The sequence below is a fragment of the Hordeum vulgare genome, chromosome 4H (assembly GCF_904849725.1).
Source record: "Hordeum vulgare subsp. vulgare chromosome 4H, MorexV3_pseudomolecules_assembly, whole genome shotgun sequence".
Taxonomy (NCBI): domain Eukaryota; kingdom Viridiplantae; phylum Streptophyta; class Magnoliopsida; order Poales; family Poaceae; genus Hordeum; species Hordeum vulgare.
Window position 1 is genome coordinate 395062724 of NC_058521.1, and position 24420 is coordinate 395087143.

Below are 24420 nucleotides of genomic sequence, written 5' to 3' on the forward strand. Positions count from 1 at the left end.
TTCTCGACAACGAGCAGATGCTGCTGGGATCCTGTACCGGCGGCAGTGGGGGAGGGGCTGTTGGTGGGAGCTCCGGTGGAGGCTGGCGGTGGGGGCATCGGTGGACGGTGCCGGTGGAGGGGCAGTGAGGGCGCCGGTGGAGGGGGCAGTTCGGACGGTGGTGGCTGTGCGTGCAAGATCTGTGTGGGATGGAGGCGGCAGGGGGATTTGGCAGGGGGGTTAACTCAAAATAGCGGAAGCGCTGGTTTTGAACCAGCGCTATAGAAAACTTAGCTACAGTGCTTGTTTACAAACCAGCGCTACTGCTATCATTTTTATTTTTTTAATTGTAAAATACAAGTAGCAGTAGAGCTGGTTTAGGAGCCAGCGCTATAGCTAACTTAGCTATATCGCTGGTTCCCTAAACGAGCGCTACTACTATCTTTTCCATCTTTTCTTTTTATTATTTTCCTTTTCTAGTTTTTTTATTTTTTTCATTATTTTCCTTTTCTTTTCTGTTTACTTTTCTTTTTCTTTTGTACTTCTTTCTCCCTTTCGTTTTTGTTTTTTTTTGTTTTCTCCCGACGACGGCGTCTCCCTCTCCCCCAATGCGCGAATATCACCGGAACCATGCATGTGGTGGTAACATATCAGTTGACCGATAAAGGTTACTTAAGTGCGGACACAAAATAGATACATATATATAAATGTAGGTTTTTGATCAGCTGCATCGACGACGTTTCACATTGAGCTTCTTCCCTTTCTTGTTTGTTGTCGAGTTATTGAGCCCCTCCTTGTGAATTTTTCGGAGCCATGCTGTATGATCTTTCTTATGTAATGTAGTCTTGATTCTTCTTTTCACGTATGCTTCATCGTCATCATCATCTTCCCTCATCGGGTTCTCATATTTGTCGCAGTCTTCCTCGTTGGCGACTCCATCCATTCCGACGATGCTCCTTTTGGATCTCCTCACGACAACACGGCTGGGATTGGCCTGGTTGGTTATGAAGTAGCATTGTGTCACGTGCTTAGCGTGTACCCATGGCTCATTTTTGGCGATGATGTTAACGTTCACGGGAGTGCTCTTCGCGTCGGTTATAGATATGGTGGTGAAATACTTGTTTTCTCTTACGACGTCCTTGGCCCAGCTGACACGGAACATCGTCGCATCGTGCATTCCAGCATAATCAAGCTCCCAGATCTCTTCTACCATTCCGTAGAATCTCTCAGTTGTGTCGTTGGCGTCGGTCACGCACTGAATTGTCACCCCGGAGTTCTGGTAATCATTGTCCATGTCTTTGGCCTCCGTGTAGAACATGTACCCATTGATATCGTAGGACTAATGGGTCGCGAGCTTGAGCGCAGGGCCATGTGCTAAGGCGTGTATGAGCAATCCGTCCGAACTGCCCTCTTTCGGGGGATTTTCAAGAACTTGGTCTTTGAACCAATCCAAGAAAGTAGCATTGTGCTCTACAGTAACTTCGTCGTCCGTCTTGAGCATTCCCTTATCATGCTACTTCTTTGCGATGCTTTCTTTGTGTCATGCCACATAATCATCTACCACATCTAGGTGTTTTAGCACTACTAAGTTAGCCCTGTCAAAGTCGTTACGTCGATCCGAGTAGTCCACGTGCAATTCCCTCCGGCCATTGTTGTGACCATCTCCTTCGAGCTTCCCATCGTGCTTCTTGACGGGCAAACCAACAACAGGGTCTCCTACGCTTATATAATTCTCGCAAAAGGAGACGCACTCATGTGTCAGATACCCCTGGACGATACTCCCTTCGGGATGGGACCTGTTACGAATGAATCCTTTGATGAGCCCATTCATCCTCTTGAACGGCATCATGATGTGAAGGAATGTCGGCCCGAGGTCGATGATGTCGTCCAGGATGTGGACACACAGATGCACCAAGACGTCGAAGAACGAGGGTGGGAAGTACATCTCAAGCTCACATAGTATGACAACGATCTCTTCATGTAGCCTTCGGAGCTTCTTCACACTTATGGACTTTAGAGAGATAACGTCGAAGAAGTTGCAGGGACCAATAAGCATGTCACGGACGTGCTTGTCCATTATCCTTCTAATGGCAACCGGGAGTATCTGCGTCATCATCACGTGATATTCATGAGACTTCATCCTGCTGAACCTTTTCTTCTTGGGGTCTAGAAATGTGCTTATCTTCCCACGGTAACCGGAATTGACTTTGATTCTCATAAGGCACTTGATGAATTGATCGATCTCCTTCGGACTTAAGTAGAAGCAAGAAGGGGGGCAATAATTCTCCTCCTTCTTGTTGAATTTTCTGCCCCTTTCCCTCTCCTCTGTCTCTGTGTCCATCTCCTCCATCAACTTTTTACGATGGATGTCTTTCCTAATCTTCAAATCTTCCAAGTCTTTCCTTGCCTTCGGCCCATCCTTAGTCTTCTCCGGAATGTTAATCAGTGTGCCAAGCAAGCTCTCGAGGACATTCTTCGTGATATGCATTTGATCAAGGCAATGAGGCGTGTCGTGATTAAGCTAGTACTCCAAGTCCCAGAAAACAGACCTCGTTTTCCATACCTTCAGCAGCGGCTCTGGCACCTTTTTGATCTTTCCCGGCGCGGGGCATTGTTCCCAATTTCTCAACAGCTCGTCGATTTTGGCGCCGCTCCTCTTGCGTGGAGGTCCTCAAAGCTCAGACAACCCATTGAATAGATCTCCATGCTTTCTCCACGGGTCATCCTTCTCGAGCCATCTATGATGCCCTATGTTCACGATTTTCCCAGACCCGCCATCTTTCGTTGACGTAAGCTACTGAGACGTTGTATCATCCATGCACCTCGTGCATCCGCAGTATCCGTGGCACACCTGGCCTGAGGTGTACCCGTAACCGAGATAGTTATGCACTGTCGTCATCAGCGCGGCTCTCTTATGGAAATACTCTCCTTTGCTGGCGTCCCATGTCCATGCCGGTGATTTCCATAACGTGTCTAGATCCTCTTGCAGAAGCCCCATATACAGGTTAATACTATTTTCCGGTTGTTTTGGCCCTTGAATCAGCATGCACATGTGTATGTACTTTGTCTTCATGCACTTCCATGGGGGGAGGTCGTACATCCATACAAACACGGACCATGTGATGTGGTTTGTGTTCTAGTTTCCAAACGGATTCATGCCATCGGTACTAGCACCAAGCACGATGTTCCTTGGATCTTCCTTAGCAAATCCATATACAGTGTTGAATGCTCTCCACCGGCTACCATCTACGAGGTGTCTCAGCCTCGGATCATCTGCATCGTCAGGCTTTTTCCTCTTCGTGTGCCAGCGCATGAGCTTTGCTTCCTTAGGATCTACGAAATACCGCTGCAGACGGGGAGTGATCGGAAAGTACCATACAACTTTCTGAGGAGCTTTCTTTCCTACCTTCTTGTATCGAGAAGCATTGCACACTGGATAGTTGGTTTTTTCCACGTGCTCCCCCTGATAAATGATGCAATCGTTGATGCATGCGTGGTACCTAATGTGCGGCAAATCAAAAGGGCAAACGATTTTCTTGGCCTCCTCGACACTACTAGGACACAGTTTCCCCGCGGGAAGAACTTTATTATGTAGATACTTCAAATGCTCATCGAGGCTTTTGTCTGTCCATTTTTTTTGCCTTCGTCTTTAGAAGTTCGAGCGTGAAACTCAAGCGGGTCACCTCGGGATCGCAACCGTCATACAATGGAGTCCTAGATTCCACTTCAAGTTGAGTCATCTTGGACTCCTCTCTAGAAGCAGCTCTCTCGCTAGTCGTACTCTTGCGAAGGAGGTATTGAACATGAGGGTCTTGCACGACTCAACTCAGTAGCGTCGAAGACTGCGGCGTGACCACCGCATCTTCTCTGCCATGTCCGGACTCTCCTTCGCCATGTCCGGAATCTTCTCCGCCGCCATCATTTCCGGACTCTTCCTCGCCACCATGTCCGGCACCATCGTCTTCGTATCGATCGGTCATCTCTTCGTCTAACCCCATGTCGTTATTCCCTGCCATTTGAACGTCCTCATCATCATCATCTTCTTCACTTATCCACTGAGTATAGCCATCCATGAAACCATTCATCAGCAGGTGCGCCTTCAAAGTGCCACAATCAAAAGGGTCAAAAAGGGCTCCTTCCTTGCATCTTGCACACGGACATCTAATCCTAGTCCGATTATTTGCATACATGTCGATGACCGTGAATTGCATGTACTGCTCCTCCTTCCATCCACTCATCTTCATGACCGACTGCACGGTATAACAAGCAAACGGGTTATATAATAAATAATGCATGCATGTTCAAAGTCATATAAAATTTTGGCATGACCTTGCCTAAAAATAGGACATATTGAGTTTGCTCGAAATTCACCGAAACGGAAATAAATCGACATTTCGGCAAAATATAAGCAACTCGATCGAGGGCATGTCACACTCACACAAATCTCTCCATATATATATCTGAAACACACGTATTCTCATTCACACACATACTCCCATTCTATAAATGAACAACATTGTTTACTCACCTATATATCTCCCAAGAGAGACCGATTGAGAGACATAATGAGAGAGACCGATCGAAAGAGCACGCGTGGATGGCTAAATAGCTATCTAGATCTAGTTGTTGGGGAGGAGAGGTGAGTCTAGCTATCTAACTAATGGAGAGGGAGTTATGGTGGAGGGGGGCATTAATATAATGGGGAGAGGAAGAGAGGTAGGACAAAGAGAGATATGAGAGAGACCATTTATGAAGGAGAGTTATGGTGGAGGGGGACATTAATGAGCAGAGAAGAGAGGTAGGAGGAAGAGAGAAGAAGAGCAACAATGGTGTCGAGAGTGTGGAGAGGGGAAAGGAGGGGGAGAGAGGTCAAAGTGGGGGAGAGGAGGGGGAGGGGGTAAAAAGGTAGCACCAGCCGCAACTACCAGTAGCGCTTCATACGAGAAAGCACTGCTGCTATGCTATTAATAGAAGATATTGTCACATGCGAGCGCTACTACTAAGTGGATCCAACTAGCAGCAGCGGTGCTGCAAAACAAAGCGCTACCGCTAAACACTTAGCACTAGCGCTGGATTTTGGGCAACGCTCCTACTACAGCTACCGTCGGTGGCATCGTCTGGTCCCACATAGTAGTAGCGCGTTTTAATAAGCAGCGCAACTGCTAAGGTGTTAGTATTAGTGCTTAACTGGATCAGCGCTACTGCTAATTAGCAGCAGCATTTTCTTTTTTCCAGCACTACTACTCAGGTCCTGCCTATAAGGTTTTTCCTAGTAGTGCCACCAGCCAGTTTGAAATTCTTCAAAGTTGAGATTTTTGCAAATTCTTCAAGTCTTCATATTTTTAAAATCCTCAAGATTGCAAATTGCTCAAAACTTAAATTTCTTCAAACCTTTTAAATATGTTCTTCATTGACTATATACTAAGTTATGAGCTTTCAATGTCCTCAATAGCATATACTTATAGCTAAGTCTTCATGCGGTGTTTTTCTTCTGAGTGAATGTGATCGGACCCATTCCCCCTCTATGCTAATGTCAACTGAGTCTGTCCTCAAATTCTTCTTATGCATTATGTATGAAACTCCTTCAAAGTCTTCACTGAGTCCTTGTCAGCTGAATAATTTGCAAACAATGTCCTCAAAAATTTAACTCAAAATTTTTCCAGCCGTTACCGCTCAAACCGCACCCACTTCCCACGATTGGATAAGCACGATCTCCACTAACTCCATGCTTAATACATGTGTCCCACATGTCGAGCAGAGAGGAATGGACAGAGGCATTCTGGTCTGAAACTTTTGGACCAGACCGTTTCTCACATGGCTATAAATACCCCACTCTTACCCCCAAGGTCATTCCTTCCTCTCGTTCCCACTTCTTACAACTCGAAGCCAAATCTAGCGCTGCCGCTGGAAATCATCACCGCCGGTGAGGAAAATCTTCACTGCCTTGAGCTCATCGACGTCGTACTCACGTCAGCCGCGAATCTTCTTCCTTCGTCGCCGCCATAGCTGTCTTCAGCCATCGAGTTAGGGCGCTGAATATCTTAACCGACGAGCTTCTCCTTTCACCATTTACAGTTCATTGTGGTCTTCGTGTTCTTCATCCAAGGTAATTAAAATCTAATTTTATTGCCCCTCTTGATCCTTACGTTTCTAGTTAATCTTTGAAAAGTGTTATTCCTCAGCAAATTTATCACATGAACACTTCCATGCCTTAGAACACTTGAAAATTTTCACTAAGTCACTCAATTCTTCAAGAGATTCCTCAATTGTGTAAATTTTTCGATCACCACAACTCTGGAATCCAAGTCAAGGACACTTAGAGAAATTCCTCAAAAACAGTATTGGTCAATTTCCTCAACTTGAGTCATTTTTGAAAATATTATGAGAATGCATATGACCTCTTCAAATTCTTTGGACCTATACTCTGTTCATAGGTACAAAATGTCAACTGATGAATCTCTAGGGTCTCATCAACTTAACTCATTTGTAGAGTTTCATGAAGAAAATTTGCATACCTCATCAGAGTCCTCAAAAGTTCATATTCCTCAAGTGAAGAAAATGACTGATCAGATAAAACAGAAGGGTGAAAAGAAGGCAGAACTCAACACTGTCTTTGAGATCCCTAATGCATTTATGATGAGTATTGCAGGCCTGATGAAGCTGTCTATGGAAAGGAAACAAAGGAAAAGTGCAAAACACGCTTGTAGAAAATTGAGAGGAGATGGGCCAAAGAATGGAGGGAGTGCAGATATGTGACTCCCAAATACATGAAGAAATTCGCCCTAAAGCCTCCATGGAAAAGGGCTCCTCACTCAACAGGTTGCTGATCCAACAATTCTTGCGACTATTCATGACTTTCCTGAACAATATGCCAAGCACAAGGCCAAACTGCAGAAAGTCGCACACCTGGCAGTGAAGAAATTCAATGAGGATTCTACCGCTGCAACTGGTGATGCCTCATCCTCTGCTGCTAAGGTCTCTCACACTGGGAATCCTCCAAAACGAAGCATTCTGAAGAAGTCTGTTGTCCAGCCAAAGTCCTCAACTGCTTACCCTTCAGTGCAAAATCCTCAGACGGCTACTACGTTGGCAGCAAAGTCCTCAACTACTACCACATAGTCTTCACCGCCAAGCTGACAACCACTCAGAATCCCTCAGGGCCATATGCTTCAGGCTCTGCACATACTTCTTCCAGTGGAAATGTGAAGAAGAAAGTGACTGCTGGGTGAGGAAAAGGCCTAGTCCTAGCAAAGTCCTCAATGATCCCTCTGCATCAGAGGATGAAGATGAAGATGATGATGAAACACTTGAAGCAATCATCACAAGCAAATAAGAAAGGGTCACACTGGCCGAAGGCACCACCATTCCCCTCATGATGGATCCAAAGCTGATAGTGGACTTCATAGACATGTCGTATGATAATCCTCAAACACCAATTGATGAGTTGAAGCTTCCACCTGCACCAAGCCACATGTTAACAGCCTTCATCAATGAAGAAAAGTGGAAGGTGCGGAAATCCAAGCAAGCCAAAAAGGTTCAGACTTAGAAAGAGACCTTTCTGAAGAACAACATTCTGCTATGACCCCTGATCAACTCCTCAAAGCTCAAACTGAGATGAAAAACCTCAACGAAGCACACATTCGCTTCAATGTTGACTGGAAGGGCGCAAAGGTCAGAATCATAAATGTTGCCAACAGAGTTATCATTGAACACAACAATCAGGTTGCAGACGAGACGCGACCTAAAACTCCTCACGCAAAATACACAGTTGAGCTGCCTGACGACTCTGGTGATGAACTTCCTCCAACTGACGAAAGTGTGAGGGTAGCTAAAGAAATTGTTGCGCCTGAAGAAACTATTCCAGCTAGGACGACTGCATCAGTCGTGCCTGAAGAAAATGTCCCTCCTGCTCCAAAATCTTCACAAGTGAAGAAAGTGAAGCTTCCTTCTGCAACAAAAGTGGAGAAAACTAAGGCTGCTAAAAAGGAAGCGGCAAAGAAGAGAAAGGCCTCAATGAGCTCAAAGTCCTCAGAGGGAAAACATTTGAGGACTTTCACATCTTCCTCAACTGCTCCAATTGTTGCCACCCCTATCAATGTTGCACCTTCCTATGTGATGGTGCCATTTGGTGTGGAGCAAGTCATCTAAGAAGGGGATGAAGAAATGGAAGACACTCGCTCTGTTGCTTCCACACCTATTGATGAGGAAATTGTAGCTGCTCCCGATCCTTCAATTCCTCAAGCATCAACTCCTCCACCACAATAGAACAATGATGTGGATGATGAAGAAAAGGATGAAGTTGTCGACATTGGCAGCACAACAAGGGTGATCCATGATGAATTGTGGGAAAAGACTCATCCCAACTCACCGTTGGCCACTCCAATTACTCAAGTGTGTGTGTCTGTGATATGTCTCCCACGTATCTATAATTTGTGAAGTATTCATGCCATGTTTACAATAATTTTATATGATTTTGGTATGATTTGATTAGAACTAACAGGGGCTGACGTTGTTTTCAGCAGAACTACCGTGGTGTTGTTTTTGTACAGAAATAGAAGTTCTCGGAATGGGCCGAAAATTTACGAAGAATATTTTTGGAAAATATAAAAAAATAGAAGCAAAAGAATCAACCGGAGGGGGTCCACAACCTAGGCACAAGCCAGGGGAGCCCCCTGTCTTGTGGGCCCTTAGGCACCGCCTTGATGTGAGATCGACGCCAAAAATTCCTATAAATCAAGAAATCTCCAGAAAGAAACCTAGATCGGGTGTTCTGCCTCCGCAAGCCTCCAGAGCCATGAAAAAACAATCGGGAGCCTGTTCTGACACCCTGTCGGAGGGAAACCATCACCGAAGGCCATCTTCATCGTCCCGGTGGTCTCCATGATGAGGAGGGAGTTGTTAACCCTCAGGACTGATGTTATTTTAGTACGAACTCTATGGCTGTTCGTGACACTTATAGGGATAGCTCATAAGATTAATCAGAAAAGATAACTTTGAGGTGGTTTCGTACCCTACAATAATTGCTTCCTTTGTTCTCCGCTATTTGTGACTTTGGAGTGAAATCTTTGTCGCACGTGAGGGATTTCTATATGATTCAACTATGTTAGTATTGTTGGGAGAACTTGCACTAGTGAAAGTATGTACCCTAGTCCTTGTATCCAAGCATTTATACAACGTTTTGCTCGTTGTTTACTATTTGTTAACTTGCTGTTTTTATATTTTCATATTAAAAAAACTATATCTAGCATCCATATTACACTTATGTCACCATCTCTTTGCCGAACTAGTGCACCTATACAATTTACCATTGTATTGGGTGTGTTGGGGACACAAGAGACCCTTTGTTATTTGATTGAAGGGCTGCTTGAGAGAGACCATCTTCATCCTACACCTCCCACGGATTGATAAACCTTAGGTCATCCACTTGAGGGAAACATGCTATTGTCCTACAAAACTTTGTGCTTGGAGGCCCAACACGAGTCTACAAGAAGAAAGTTGTGTCGTAGACATCAGTCTCCTGCCACAACTAAAATTCAAACAGGGTGTGAAGAAAAGAGCACTCCTATGAAGTCTGTTCCAAAAACTGAATCAGCTGCATCAGCTGAAGACACTGCTAGTCGAACTACAACTGAGGAAACTGCTCCTCCAGAAGTTGATGAATCTGCACAACATATTCCTCGGACCGAGAAGAGTGTTGCTAAAGAACATGTCCCTCACACTCAAGATAATGCGTCTGAACCTCATGTTGATAATCCTCAGTCAGTAGTTGTCGTGGCTGAAATTTCTCAAACTAAAAATCTTCAAAGACTTGTTGGCCGCTTCAAGCTAAATCTTCAACTGAAGAGTCTTCAGTCCCTCAAAGGAACAAAAATGCCAAAGTTTGATAGGGCCCAATTCTTTGATGAACATCACTATTTCACTGGCAGCAATCCTTTTGACTCTCCACAGATCAGGCGCAGCAGATTCTGGACCCTCACTCAGATGAACTCCTATTGTGCAGTACTCTTGAACAAGGACAAGGTTTTTCCTCGTAGGCAAATTCCTCATGGAGATATGGAGAATATTCCTTGCTACAATCCAGTTCTTCAGGTTCTTCAACAAGCTGGACAATTGCAATTATGTGATGACATCTATGACTGGAATGAAGAAATGATTCTTAAATTATATGCTATACTACACATCTCATGAGATTTCTCAGATGTCACCACTTGGGTTCTGGACTGGATGACTCGAGATACTCACTTCAAAGCCCCACCAACAGAATTGCTTCGGGCCCTTCTAGTTCCAATTCCCTCAGAAAGAGCCAGATGCGTCTATGACAAACCTAAACTGCCAAATCACCTCGTGAAACTGCTCATCAAGCCTTTGGCTCCTCGCCAACCGCCAAGAACCAAATTCCTCACAAAGGAATTGATCTATGTGCCCAGGAAAGTGTACCGCATTTTGGCCAAAACCTTATGTCCAATCAAAGGACATGACTCAAATTATGAAGAGATTGTGGGCATCATGAATAATTTGATCTTCAATATCATCGATGGAATTCCAATTAATCTTCATGATTTCTTTATGAGATTGTCCCACATTGCTTTGTCACCTTTTGATCTGAAGCCTTATGCGCTATGGATCATGATATTCATCGCGAAAAGATTTGCAATTCCTTACATGGCAGATATTCTGAATCACGTCACCTACTTGCCTCCACTTGAAGTCGTCCAAAGCTCTTTTGACATGATTGAAGGCAAAGAAAAATATGTGATCAATGAAGGAACACGACCCCTTGATGGCCAATTTTGCAAAGCAACATCATACCCCACCAATGACGGCCCTACCTCACATGAAGCCCCTAGTCCAACTATACCACGTGTGATGATTAACCATGAGCTCTTGCTAAGTCTTCATCAGAAGGTCGATCACAACCACAAATGGGTTAAGAGTTAGTTTTGTGCCATTTTGGAATACCTCAATGTGACTCAGAATGTGGTGAAGAAGAATCACTATTATCTTCATGAGATCTTTGACCGCACATGGGCCATTCTGTCTCACCTCAAGCCTTCTGAGGAACTCACTAAAATGGAGTTCCAGCAAGACTTTGACTGGTCTTGGCCGCAAAGAAGAAGTTTAAGAAGATTCCAGTTCCTCAACTGGTGGCGAGCTCAGTTTCTTCAACGCGCACAATTGATGATGCTGAAGACCTTGACGACTTTGCAGTGACGAACAACACCAATGCTCCTCCTCTACCAACAAAGTGATATTCTTCAAAGGCGTAAGTCATCAGTTTCGTCCCTTTTCGTCACTTGATGACAAAGGGGGAGAAATCTGAGTTAGTCTTCAAGCGGGTCTATTTGATCTGTTTATTGGCTTTTGAACTATATTTTGTTTAAGTTACAACTCTCGTTCTTGTAAACTGTTTGGTTGTATGAGTTGTAAACTTATGCCCGGTGGTGGTCTAACACTTTTGAACGCTTTCTTTCGTGCTTATAACTCATGATGATTAATGCATGCATGCTGAAATTTGTCAGACTCCACTTTCCATCATGCATTTAAATTTCCTCAAGTTATATGTCAAATGCGTGCATGGATTACAAGATATAGGGGGATATTTCATGGTATAAATCCTTAATGTGCATTTGGAGTCCAAAGCAAATTCATCAAATATGCACATCTTCAGGGGGCGTCTCTCTATACCTTGCATTCAAATTCCTCAAACTCTGTTCTTACACTTCATATTATTATCCCCGTTGAAAACTTAACCTATTTGTCATCAATCACCAAAAAGTGGGAGATTGTAAGTGCATCTAGTGCCCCTTAGTGGTTTTCGTGTATTGAAGACTTATAGGTTAAGAGACTAATATGTTTGTAAGTCTACACACGCTTTATAATTCACTCAGGAGTTTGAGTTATTCGAAGAATATTGACCCCTAAAATAGTATGTCGTCGGCTGAAGACTTTAGTATTTCCTGTGAAGACTTTGAAAGTGAGGAAATAGGTGTGTCCGTGAAGAAATTGATGTGAAGACTCCGAAGTGTGAAGTGTTTTGTTTTCATAGTTTTATTTTATGTATTATGTGTAATAGGACCACCGTGATGTTAAAGGGGGTCGACGTAAAACTAAGGAAAAGTTTCCAAGTGATGCTCATCTCTAAGCCTACATAGTCAAACCCTTTTGATGAAGCCTTCAGAAATCTTCAACAGCTTAGTCAAATTCTTCAGTGACACAGACGAAGATCTTCTCGTCTCTGAGGAATTTTCTCTAACTGAGGAGTTAGTTCTTCGCTAGTGTGAATCACCTACCTGTGAGGAAAATGAGTGACATGAGGACTTTCACAGTTGAAAGGTTCCGACCCATGTTGTGCTGCGCGCCGGCTGTACCCAACCTTATCCACCTAACGGTCATATCATTGGGGCATTAATGTCAATTCATGTCGGGATTGCTCCCCGACTATAAGTAGCCACCCCCATAACCAGTAGTTTGTTGGCTGCTCTGCGAGAGAAACTAACACTTGTCATTTGAGAGCAACCCAATCCTCGAAGACTTTGTGAGAAAATCATTAGTGAGGAAAACCCCCTGACAACCAACCCCAAACCCAAAACCCAAAGTGATTGAGCATCACTGAAGAGATTGTTCCTGTGTGACGCTTGTTACCTTTGAGAACTGTGCGTCCTATAGAGGGTTAAGCGTCAGGGTCTAGAGCATCCAACAGTTAATTGTGGATCACCATGTGACCAAGTTTGTGAGGGTTTGGATGTGTGCCGTGAAAACTTACCATGAGTGTTGGGCGAGGAGTGTGTGTCCTTATCTCAAGGAAAATACGGTAAGGATTTAGTGTCCTGGGAGCGTTTGTCTTCTGATTTAAATACCAAGCTGCTCCAAACCAGATGTACGACTATCACAGAAATTGGATCTAGGTCAACAAATCATTGTCTTCATCGAGCAACGGGTTCTAATTCCTCAACCCTTTCATTTCCTCAATTGTATGTTGACGACTTTGATCTTTACTGTTTGAAGAATCTGACAGAAGAATTTCTCAAATTCCGTGCCTCAAATTCTTCACTTAAGTTATTCATCACCTGTTTATCCTGATCACGCTATCTTTGCAACGTGAACGTTTCATTTTACTCTTACGACTAAGATATAGTTGTTTTTGCACATCTCTTTGTGTACTTATTCCGCTGCACTCAGTTCGTGACTAAGGACTTTACTCACTAGGAATTTCCTCAGCGACGAATTTGTAGAAGTCGCCTATTCAACCCCCGCCCCCCCTCTAGTCGATATAACACACTTTCATGACCCAACTAAATTTTTCATGGCCTTAAAAGCATCCTAAGTGTGTCTCATTAATAAATTACCACTGAGGATCCTATCAAGTACAAATCTATACCAAGTGGTAATACCAACATAGAAATTACGTAGCAAGATGTTGGGGGATTGCTTATGAATTGATTTATTTTGAGCATTGCAAATCCTATACCATGCATCTTTTAAACTCCCCTCCCCTTTATTTAAAATTGAGTACCTCATTGTCTGGAATAAAGGGAACAAAATAAGAACTAGCCATAATGACATGCAAAGAAGTAAACAAGCAACTAGCAAAGAAATTGTTTTGATTTTTTGATTTTCATGAAGTAAGCAAAATATAACAGCAAATAAAAATAATAAAAAGTGAATGATAATTTGTGTGAAGTTACTTGATAGTAGGTTGATGATACTCCTCAGCAACGGAGCCAAAAATCCTTCCTCATGCTTGTGATATGTGTTGGGTTTTCCATGAAGATGAAAGGGTGATGCAACACAATATAGGTAAGTATTTCCCTTAGTAGAGAACCAAGGTTTATCAAACCAATAGGAGTAACAAACAACCCCGTCTTCGATGACTGCACACAAGAGAAACAAACACTTGCACCCAACACGGGCAAGAGGGTTGTCAATCCCATTGTCTCGTTGTTTGCAAGCAAGTAAAGTGCGCAGATAGAAGTTGCAAAGTGAAAAGTAAATAAAGGCAGCAAGGCATTATAGTTTTTGTAAACTTATAAGTGAATAGACCCGGGGGCATAGTTTTCCCTAGTGGCATCTCTCATGAAAGTATGTATACGGCGGGCAAACAAATTACTGTTGCGAAATTGATAGAAAAACACATACTTATGTGATATCCACGGCAAGGATCATGTGTCTATAGGAATCATGTTCATAAGAAAATAGGCCGACTCCTGCATGCACCTATTACTATTACTCCACCCATCGATCGCTATCCAGCATGCGTCTAGAGTATTAAGTAAAACAGAGTAATGCTTGGAGAACATTGACATGATGTAGACAAAGAGAATTCAATTAATATGAACTAACCCCATCGTATTATCCATAGTGGCAACAATACAAAGACGTATCGTGTCTCCTACTATGTCATTGGGATATAGAAACCCGTCAGATTGAACCCACCACAATGCACCCCTCTCACTGAAAAAAGATCAATCTACTTGGCCAAAGAAAAACAATAGATCACAGAGATTTATGGAGCTATGATGATCATGCAAATAAGAACCATATTTATAATTTAGAGGATACTCAAATAATTATCATGAATAGTCTGTACATAAACCCACAATTAATCGGATCCCAACAAAAGCACCGCACAAAAGAATTACATCAGATAGATCAAAGTGAAGATGCAATGATCATTGTATTGAAGATCAAGAGAGAGAGCGAGATACCCATCTAGGTACTATCTATGGACCCGTAGGTCTGTGGTGAACTACTCACACATCATCATGGGAGCAACAAGGATGATGTAGAGGTCCTCCATGATCGATACCCCTTCAGGAGAGCACCAAAAAGGGCTCCAGATGGGCACACGATGGAACATAGGCTTGCGGTGGCGGAAAAAGGGTTTCAGGTGGCTCTCCAGGTTTTTTTGGATATTTGTGAATTCATAGGACGAAGAGGTATGCTAGGAGGCAGCTGAGGGGAGCACGAGGCCCCTTTGGCACACCCTACCCCCCTGGTCGAGCTCTGTTGGCTCGTGCCTCCCTTGTGAGGCCTCTGGCCTCCTCCCAAAGCTTCCATGTCTTCTTTTGGTAAAAAAATCACCAAAAAGTTTCGTGGCAATTGGACTTCGTTTGGTACTATAAACCTGAAAAGTCAAAAACATGCAGAAAACAACAACTCACACTTGGCACTGGGTTAATAGGTTAGTGCTCAAAAATAATATTAATTGGTAAATAAACTCCCAAAAAGTATCCTAGAATGATAATATAGTAGCATGGAACACAAATTATAGATACGTTGAATTCGTATCAGGTGGTTCCTGGATCGTGAAAGGACAACTCACAACCTCTAGAGTACTAGGTAGAAAAAGCAAGACCTTGTAATCGATATCATCATCATCAATACCAATCAAGCAGGAATATGCATTTGCTTCCACCATGAAGGGTTGAACCTAGGTAAACTTGAGTCCCTCATTTCCAATCAACCCCGTTCAAGCCATCACCTAGTAGTGATGGCCATGCATCTTAGTTCTCTCATTAGTTTTGAGATAAAACAATGACAGTTGGCGCCCACCATGGGGCCAGTGCACGATGGTTTTGAGTTCTAGAAGGGAGCCCTACTAGGGGTCGAGGAGTACGCGATCGGCCGGATGACGAAGAACCGTCATGGGAAGCTCTACATCAACGATGTCGAATGGAGTCTCGAGGCCGACTCTGTCGAGTCAAGATGTTGGGTCCCCTTCTTCAAGATCCAGGTGCTCATTGACATCATCGATGGGCCTCACCAAGAGCCGGACACCATCGCCAACTCTGTCAAATCTGCACGCTGGGTCAAAGCTCTTTGTGGAATCATCTTGGGAGCCTGACTCGACTGTCGGCTCAATGATTAAGGGCAGCACGTTAATCAATTCAGATGACGAGTCGGGGAGAGATACCGAGTGAATTCTTCCACTTTTCGAGGAAAGATTGGGGGGATACTCTAACAATGACTTACTAACAATCCTACAAATTGGGTTGATATGTTGTGGTCTATATGGATCGAGATCAAAACCAGCCCCTATACAATGAGGAGGGACGCGTGGTCAGCGAGATGTCAATCAGCCAAAACCCGGCTAGGATGATGGTGGGTCAACTAACCAGCACCATGGCAGTAGCAACAACTGCCCTCGTAGCGGTCGACTCTGGTAGGGCATGGGATCAAGCCATGGAAGTGATGGCAGCTACTCTCAGCATGCACCTTACGAATCTAGTGACTCCAGAAAATGTGAAAGCTCAGAACACAGATATCAGAAAGTTTCGTGAGGACTTGGCCACGATACAAGAGAATATTAATACTGAGGATGCATGCTTAGCCGAAGCACAGACTAAAGTCATCAAGCATGTGAAGCGGTTGGAGGCAGAAGCAAATCACCTTGGCTTTCGTCAAAACGAGGCCCCGATTGTTTATTAGAGGAGACATCAAAGTTGGCTCAAGACATCGTTAAAGTTGGCTAGACTATAACAAACATCGCAAGCCACACACTCTCCAGCAGATCTGCAAGTTGGAGCCGATGCACAAAGCACACACCCGGTCATACCCAAGTTTACTAAGGTTGTTCCTCCAAATACGGACCAACTCCATGTGTTGGCTCACCAGCAATCTCCAAATCAACGTCTGTCGATCTAGAACAAACTTAGAAGTTTCCAGATGATACATCTCCAACATATATAATATTTTATATGCAATAATATGCTATTTTATATCATTTCGAGACTAATCTATTAACCCAGTGCCAGTTTCTATTTTTGTGTGCTTTTGACTTCTGCAGAAAATCAATACCAAATGAAGTCCAAACACGATAAAACTTTTTCGTGATTTGTTTTGGAAGATTTTGGACCCACAAAGCTTCGGGTGGAAGCCAAGTGTCGCACAAGGAGGACCCTCATGGCCTAATTCCACTTTTATAAATACCAAAACATACTCAAAACATCAAAGAGCAACCTAAAACACTTTTTTCGCTGCTGCAAGTCTCTGTTCCATAGTGATCCCATCTCGAGACCATTTTTAGTGCCCTACCGGAGGGGGAATCGATCATGGAGGCCATTACATCAACCTTGTTTCCTCCATGATGATGTATGAGTAGTCCACCACAGACCTACGGATCCATAGCTAGTACCTAGATGGCTTATACTCTCTCTTTGATCTTAAATACAATGTTTGTTGTGATTCCTGCAGTGATTTATCCAATGTAATCCTCTTTTGCGGTATGTTTATTGGCATCCGATGAATTGTGGGTTTATGATCGTATTATTCATCGAAAGTAATTGAGTCTCCTCTGAATTCTATTATGCATGTTGTAAGGGCATATTTCTACCCCTGTAATTTTGCTGATTGATGATGAAACTTTTGCACATTAATTGTGTGCAATAAGCCTTTCAGGTACTTCCTAGGTTTGTGCAAAGACGATTCTTGTCCCTCGGTATTTTGATGTGAAGACGGTTTCGCTCTTACGCTTCCTTGTCGGTGGACTTGGGTCGTAGAAAAGTTGTACTATTAAGAGCATATCCGCTTTGGGAAAGTCTAGGTGGAATCATCGCGTACACTTCTCCCTCACCCCTTTTCTGCTTCGATGGAGCTTTTTATACCCTACCTAAACCTACCTTGCATTGATCAAGCGGTAGTACCACTCCCCCGAGCGGTACTTCCTCTTATCACCGGTAGTACCGCCTTGTGGGCGGTAGTACCGCTCAGTGTGGTAGTTTTCTACTAATGTCGCTGGCTTGTACCGCTCTCAAAAGTGCGAACACTTTTTATGGGCGCATTTTTTGGTAGTACATGGCAGTAGTCCGCCCGTAGCATCGTACTACCGCCTCAGTGGTACTAGCATCTCTTCCTCGGTTTGGCGTGTCCCCTTTTGCCTGAGCGATAGTACCACTCCCCTGAGAGATACTACCTTTTATCATCAATAGTACCACTCCGAGGAGTGGTAGTACTACTTTGTCTCGTGCACAAGGGGTGGGTACGGGCAGATTCCATCCCCCACTATATAAGGGGGTTCTTCTACCCGGACAACTCCATCTTTGCCCCCCTAATCTCCATTGTTTCTCCAAGCTCCAGTTTAGCCCGATCTCTCTCCCTAGCGAACAAAACTTGTTGATATTCTAGGGTTTGGTTGAGAGGGCCTTGATCTACACTTCAACCAAGAGAAATTTTATTCCCCTAACTAATCCCTTGCGGATCTTGTTACTCCTGGGTGTTTGAGCACCCTAGACGGTTGAGGTTACGTCGAAGCCATATTGCATTGTGGTGAAGCTTCGTGGTCTCGTTGGGATCCTCCAATTAAGTTGTGGATATTGCCCCAACCTTGTTTGTATAGGTTCGGTCGCCGCCTTCAAGGGCACCACTTAGTGGAATCACGACACCTCGCATCGTGTGAGGGCATGAGGAGAATACGGTGGCCTTAGAGGCATCTTGGGGAGCATTATGCCTCCACACCGCTCCAATGGAGACGTACTTTCCTTCAAAGGGAAGGAACTTCGGAAACACATCCTCGTCTTCATCGGTTCCACTTGTGGTTATTTCTTACCTTTACCTGTATTTACTTATTGCTTCTTATTGTTGGTGGTAGCTTCATATAGGTCGCTCTCCTAGTTGCATATCTAAACAACCTATTTGTTGCTAAACCTTTTTTGTTTAAAGAAATGCTTAAAATTTGTTAGTCTATTCAACCCCCCCCCCCTCTAGTCAACCATATCGATCCTTTCAATTGGTATGAGAGCCTCATCTCTTTATTAAGGGTTTCACCACCCAAAGAGTATGACTGGCGACGAGGATTGGGTTAGGGAGGTGTGCGAGGGAGCTACTGCGAACTCGGTCACTCGTGAGGAGTTAAATGAGGTCGCGTCCACACTTAAGTCCTCAATGGCTATCAAGGTCAAAAACATGCTCAAATATTTCCTTGAGGGTTTATAGCCTTCTTTCGAACCATTGCGTGTGGTTAATCACATTGCCTCTCGTTCGGAGACCAATACTAAGAAGGAAAATGCTAGTACCGATAGAAACAAATTGCCTCATAGAACGAGTGGGGTGAATACCTTTGCATATGTCCCACCTCCCATGGACTATGGAGGACCAGTTCAATCACCGCATATTGTTAATCACGTTCCTCCTCCTAAACTTGTTAAGAATGATTTTGTTAATTGGGTTTTTCGTATCAAGTCTCATTTAAACCACAGCTCAACACAACTTTGGAGAAATATTGAGCAGGGGTTCTACCCGCATGATCCAAGCAATCTCACGCCAAGAGAAGAGCTTGACAATCAGCTCAATCACTCTGCTTTGTTCATCCTTCAAGAATCAGTCCCTGTTGAAGACCTTACTCACTTGCGTCCCTTCACTCATGCCAAATATTGTTGAGACCACATCATCTCCATGTACAAGGGAAGCTCAAGCATTCAACAGTCTAACTATGAAGTGGTTCTGGATGAGTCGGATGAATTTACTATGATCGAGGATGAGGAACCCCGTGAGCTGTATCATAGAGTTACTACTCTTGTTGTTGCTCTCCAAGATCACGAAAGCAAAGATGTGGATGACAATTGGATTAAGCGTAAGTTTCCCAAGGCCATCATGCCCTTCAACAAGTCCATGTCCTCCGTCATCTGTCAAAGGCCAGACTTTCACTCCTTGTCCTCAAGCGATGTATTGTTTGAGTTTATTGTCATGAACATATTTAACAAGACCGCTAACAATGCTCTAGCCCGAGTTCAACGGTCAAGAAAAGACTCCCCCAACCTTGCTTTGAAGGCCAAGGCTGCTGTGGAGGAAGTTGAGGAAGACGAAGAAGAATCTTGTCCTGAAGACACCAAGTATGCCTACCACAGGCACATGGCTCTTGCATCAATGCAGTTTTGGGGCAACAAGAAAAACTCAAGGCCCAACTTCTCCAAGAACAACTCAAGCGGGTCTAAGGGAAAGAAACGTGTGAGAAATTGCTACAACTATTGCAATGTGAGTCACTTTGTGGCAGATTTTCCCTATGAGTAGAGGGAAGACAATGGTGGCAAGCTCATTCGCAAAGACAAGACCAAATCTTTCCCAAACAAGAACAACTTCCCCAAGAAGATGCCCCCTAAGGTGTTGGTGGCTCAAGAAGAGTACCTCTGCGATGAGGATGACGACGATGAGACAAGTAGTGAAGCAATGGGAATGGACAAGGTGGCCATTGCATCTTCTTCTCCAAGCAAGGTGTCTCTCTTCAAGGCCCCCGACGAAAACCGTGTTGCCAAGTGTCTGATGGCCAAGGCATCCAACATGGTAACATCTAATGCTCAAACTTCAACATCAAAGCCATCATTTCCGCTACTACGGATAGCGGAGATGAAAAGGAAGAGGTAGAGGAGGAGGATAACTCCTTTGGTAATTTCGTGAGAAATATCAAGGGTAAATCCAAGAAGCATGTTGTTTCTCTCTTGGAATAACTCGGTGAGGCTAATGGCCTTATTGAATCTCATGAAGATACTATATCTATGCTACAAGGTCATAGTCGTGACTATGCCGATGAGATTGCGGATCTTTCCATTGCTCTTGAAAAAGAGCAAGGACTTCGTTTGATTCTTGGGGAGACACCTAATGAGGACCTTGCTAAGATAAAAGAATCTTGATCATAGTGTTTGGCTGTAAGTGTTTCATTCTTAAGAAAGGTGCTCGTTTGTCTAAGTTTGAACATAGATCTCAAGAGGGCATATTTGTTGGTTATGCTACAAACTCTCCCGGTTACCGTGTCCTCAAGAAGTCCTGAGGAATCATTGAGGATACGTGTAACATGGAGTTTGACGAGGATAATGGCTCCCAAGTGGAGCAAAGTGGTCTTTGTGATGTAGGCGATGAAATTCCTCCCCGAGCCATAAGAAGAATGGGCGTGGGATACTTCCTGCCCGTTGAGGAACCCCTTGTGGCTGAAGGAGAAGGACAATGTTCCACTCATGCGGAACCATCACCGACGCAAGACCCACACGCTTCCGAAGAACGCTCTCAATGCCCTCATTCCCGTGATCTCGAAATGGTCCTGCACAAATGGTCCTGCACCAAATGAAGACCTTGATTCTGCTGACCCCTCTGAGGATGCTCGAGATCAAGAGCAAGCTCAATAAAAAGACCAAGTTCAAGATCAAGAGCAAGTGCAAGAACAAAATCTAGCTCAAGATCAAGGGCAAACTCAAAAAGGCAGTAAAATTCTCAAATAGGCTTCTCACCTCACCCATGAGGAGATTCAAGAAAGACGCGATGCCAAGACTACCAAAACACTCAAAAATATTTCTCATGTACTCGAGAATGTATACGGCGACTTACAGAGAGAGGTAACCACAAGTCGTCAATTATCAAACTTTAGTGCCCATTATGTGTTTGTTTCTTGCATTGAACTGTTGGGGAACATCGCATGGGAAACAAAACTTTTCGTACGCTCACCAAGATCAATCTAGAATATGCACATCTATGAGAGGAGAGATTGTATCTACATACCATTGTAGATCGCTTAGCGAAAGCGTTAAGAAACGCAGTTGATGTAGTCGAACGTCTTCGCAATCCTATCACGATCTGTCCCGCGAACTCCCGATTAAGTGTCGAACGGAAGGCACCTCCGTGTTCAACACACATATAGCTCGATGACGTCTCTGCCTCCTCGATCTATCAAGCGAGGGTAGAGTGGTAGATCAATTCCCCGGTAGTGCGACGGTGTGACGGTGGTGGTGGTGCTGTCCCGGCAAGGATTCGCCTAAGCACTACCGGAAAAACTAGAGGAGAAATCGATCTAGGGAGAGACAGGGGCGCCAAGGGCTTCGTGTGTCCTCTTGGGGCATCCCCTCCTCTCTATATATAGGTGAACGGGCGTGGGGAACAGCCCCTCCAAGCCCTAGGGTGCAGCCAAGGGGGGAGGAGGTGGAATCCGAGTCCCCTTCCTTCCCTTCCATACAAAGGTGGACTTTCCACCTTTCAGAACTGCATGGGCCTTGAGGGACTTGTGTGCTTGGCCCAATAAAGACAAGACGTCTCCCCTTAGCCCATGAAAACCCTTGGGACGTGGTGGAACCCTTGGTGGACTTTCGGACTCCTCCGAAAGTTTCTGGAACCTTCTAGAAGCTTCTCGGTACAATACCGGAAAAACCCGAAACTTTTCTAATAGCCAAAATATGACTTCCCATATATAAATATTTACCTCGGACCCTTCCAGTGCTCCTAGTGATGTCCAGAATCTCATCCAGGACTCCGAACAACTTTCAGTTACTACCACACATAACTCACTAATACCAAATCGTCACCAAACCTTAAGTGTGTACACCCTGTGGGTTCGAGAACTATACAGACATGACCGAGACAATCTCGGGCCAATAACCAATAGTGGGACCTGGATGTCTATATTGGCTCCTACATATTCTACGAAAATCTCTATCGGTCGAACCATAATGTCAAGGATTCAATCAATCTCGTATACTATTTCCTTTGTCTATCGGTATGTTACTTGCCCAAGATTTGATCGTCGGTATCTCTATACCTAGTTCAATCTCGTTACCGGCAAGTCTCTTTACTCGTTCCGTAATACAAGATCTTGTGACTAACTCCTTAGTCACATTGCTTGCAAGCTTCTTGTGATGTTGTATTACCGAGTGGACCCTAGAGATACATCTCCCTCATACGAAGTGATAAATCCCAGTCTGGATTCACAGCAACCCAACAGACACCCTTGGAGATACGTGTAGATCACCTTTAGAGTCACCCAACTATGTTATGAAGTTTGAGACACACGAGGTATTCCTCCGGTGTCCGGGAGTTGCATGATCTCTTGGTCATAGGAACAGATACTTGACATGCAGAAAATAGTAGCAATAAAATGAGATGAACACATGCTATGTTCATAGTTTGGGTCTTGTCCATCACATCGTTCTCCTAATGATGTGATCCCGCTATCAAATGACAGATCTTGTCTATGGTCAGGAAACCTTCACCACCTTTGATCAACGAGCTAGTCCATTAGAGGCTCACTAGGGACAGTGTGTTGTCTATGTGTCCACACATGTATCTAAGTTTACAATCAACACAGTTCTAGCATGGAGAACAAACGATTTGTTGGAATTATGCCCTAGAGGCAATGTTAAATGAGTTATTATTATAATTCCTGTATCAAGATAATCGTTTATTACCCATGCTATAATTGTATTAAATGAAGACTTAGATACATGTGTGGATACATAGATAAAACACTGTCCCTAGCAAGCCTCTAGTTGGCTAGCAAGTTGATCAAGGATAGTCAAGGTCTTCTGACTATGTACAAGATGTTGTTGCTTGATAACTCGATCACATCATTGAGTGAATCATGTGATAGACTAGACCCAAAGTAATGAACGTAGCATGTTGATCGTGTCATTTTGTTGCTACTGTTTTCTGCATGTCAAGTATTTATTCCTATGACCATGAGATCATATAACTCACTGGCACCAGAGGAATGCCTTGTGTGTATCAAACGTCACAACGTGACTGGGTGACTATAAAGATGTGCTGCAGGTATCTCTGAAGGTATCCGTTGAGTTAGTATGGATCAAGACTGGGATTTGTCACTCCGTGTGATGGAGAGGTATCTCGGGGCCCACTCGGTAATACAACATCACACACAAGCCTTGCAAGAAATGTGACTTAATATAAGTCACGGGATCTTGTATTACAGAACGAGTAAAGAGACTTGCCGGTAAACGAGATTGAAAAAGGTATGCGGATACTGACGATCGAATCTCGGGCAAGTAACATACCGAAGGACAAAGGGAATGACATACGGGATTATATGAATCCTTGGCACTGAGGTTCAATCGATAAGATCTTCGTAGAATAAGTAGGATCCAATATGAGCATCCAGGTCCCAGTATTGGATATTGACTGAGGAGACCCTCGAGTCATGTCTACATAGTTCTCGAACCCGAAGGGTGTGCACACTTAAGGTTCGGCGATGTTTTATGCGTATTTGAGTTATATGGTTGGTTACCGAATGTTGTTCGAAGTCCTAGATAGGATCAGGGACGTCACGAGGGTTTCTGGAATGGTCCGGAAACAAAGATTGATATATAGGATGACCTCATTTGATTACCGGAAAGTTTTCGGACATTACCGGGAATGTACCGGGAGTGACAAATGGGTTCCGAATGTTCACCGGGGGGCAGCCCACCCAGGGGAAGCCCATAGGCCTTAGGGGTGCCGCACCAGACCTTAGTGGGCTGGTGGGAGAGCCCAAGAGGCCCTACGCACAGGAGATAAAGAAATCAAAGGAAATAGGAAAAAAAAGGAGGTGGGAAGGAAGGGAAGGACTCCACCTTCCAATCCTAGTTGGACTAGGATTGGAGGTGGATTCCTCCACCCTTGGTTCGGCCGACCCCTTGGGGCTCTCTTGAGCCTCAAGGCAAGGCCCTCCCCCTCCCTCCTATATATACTGAGGTATTA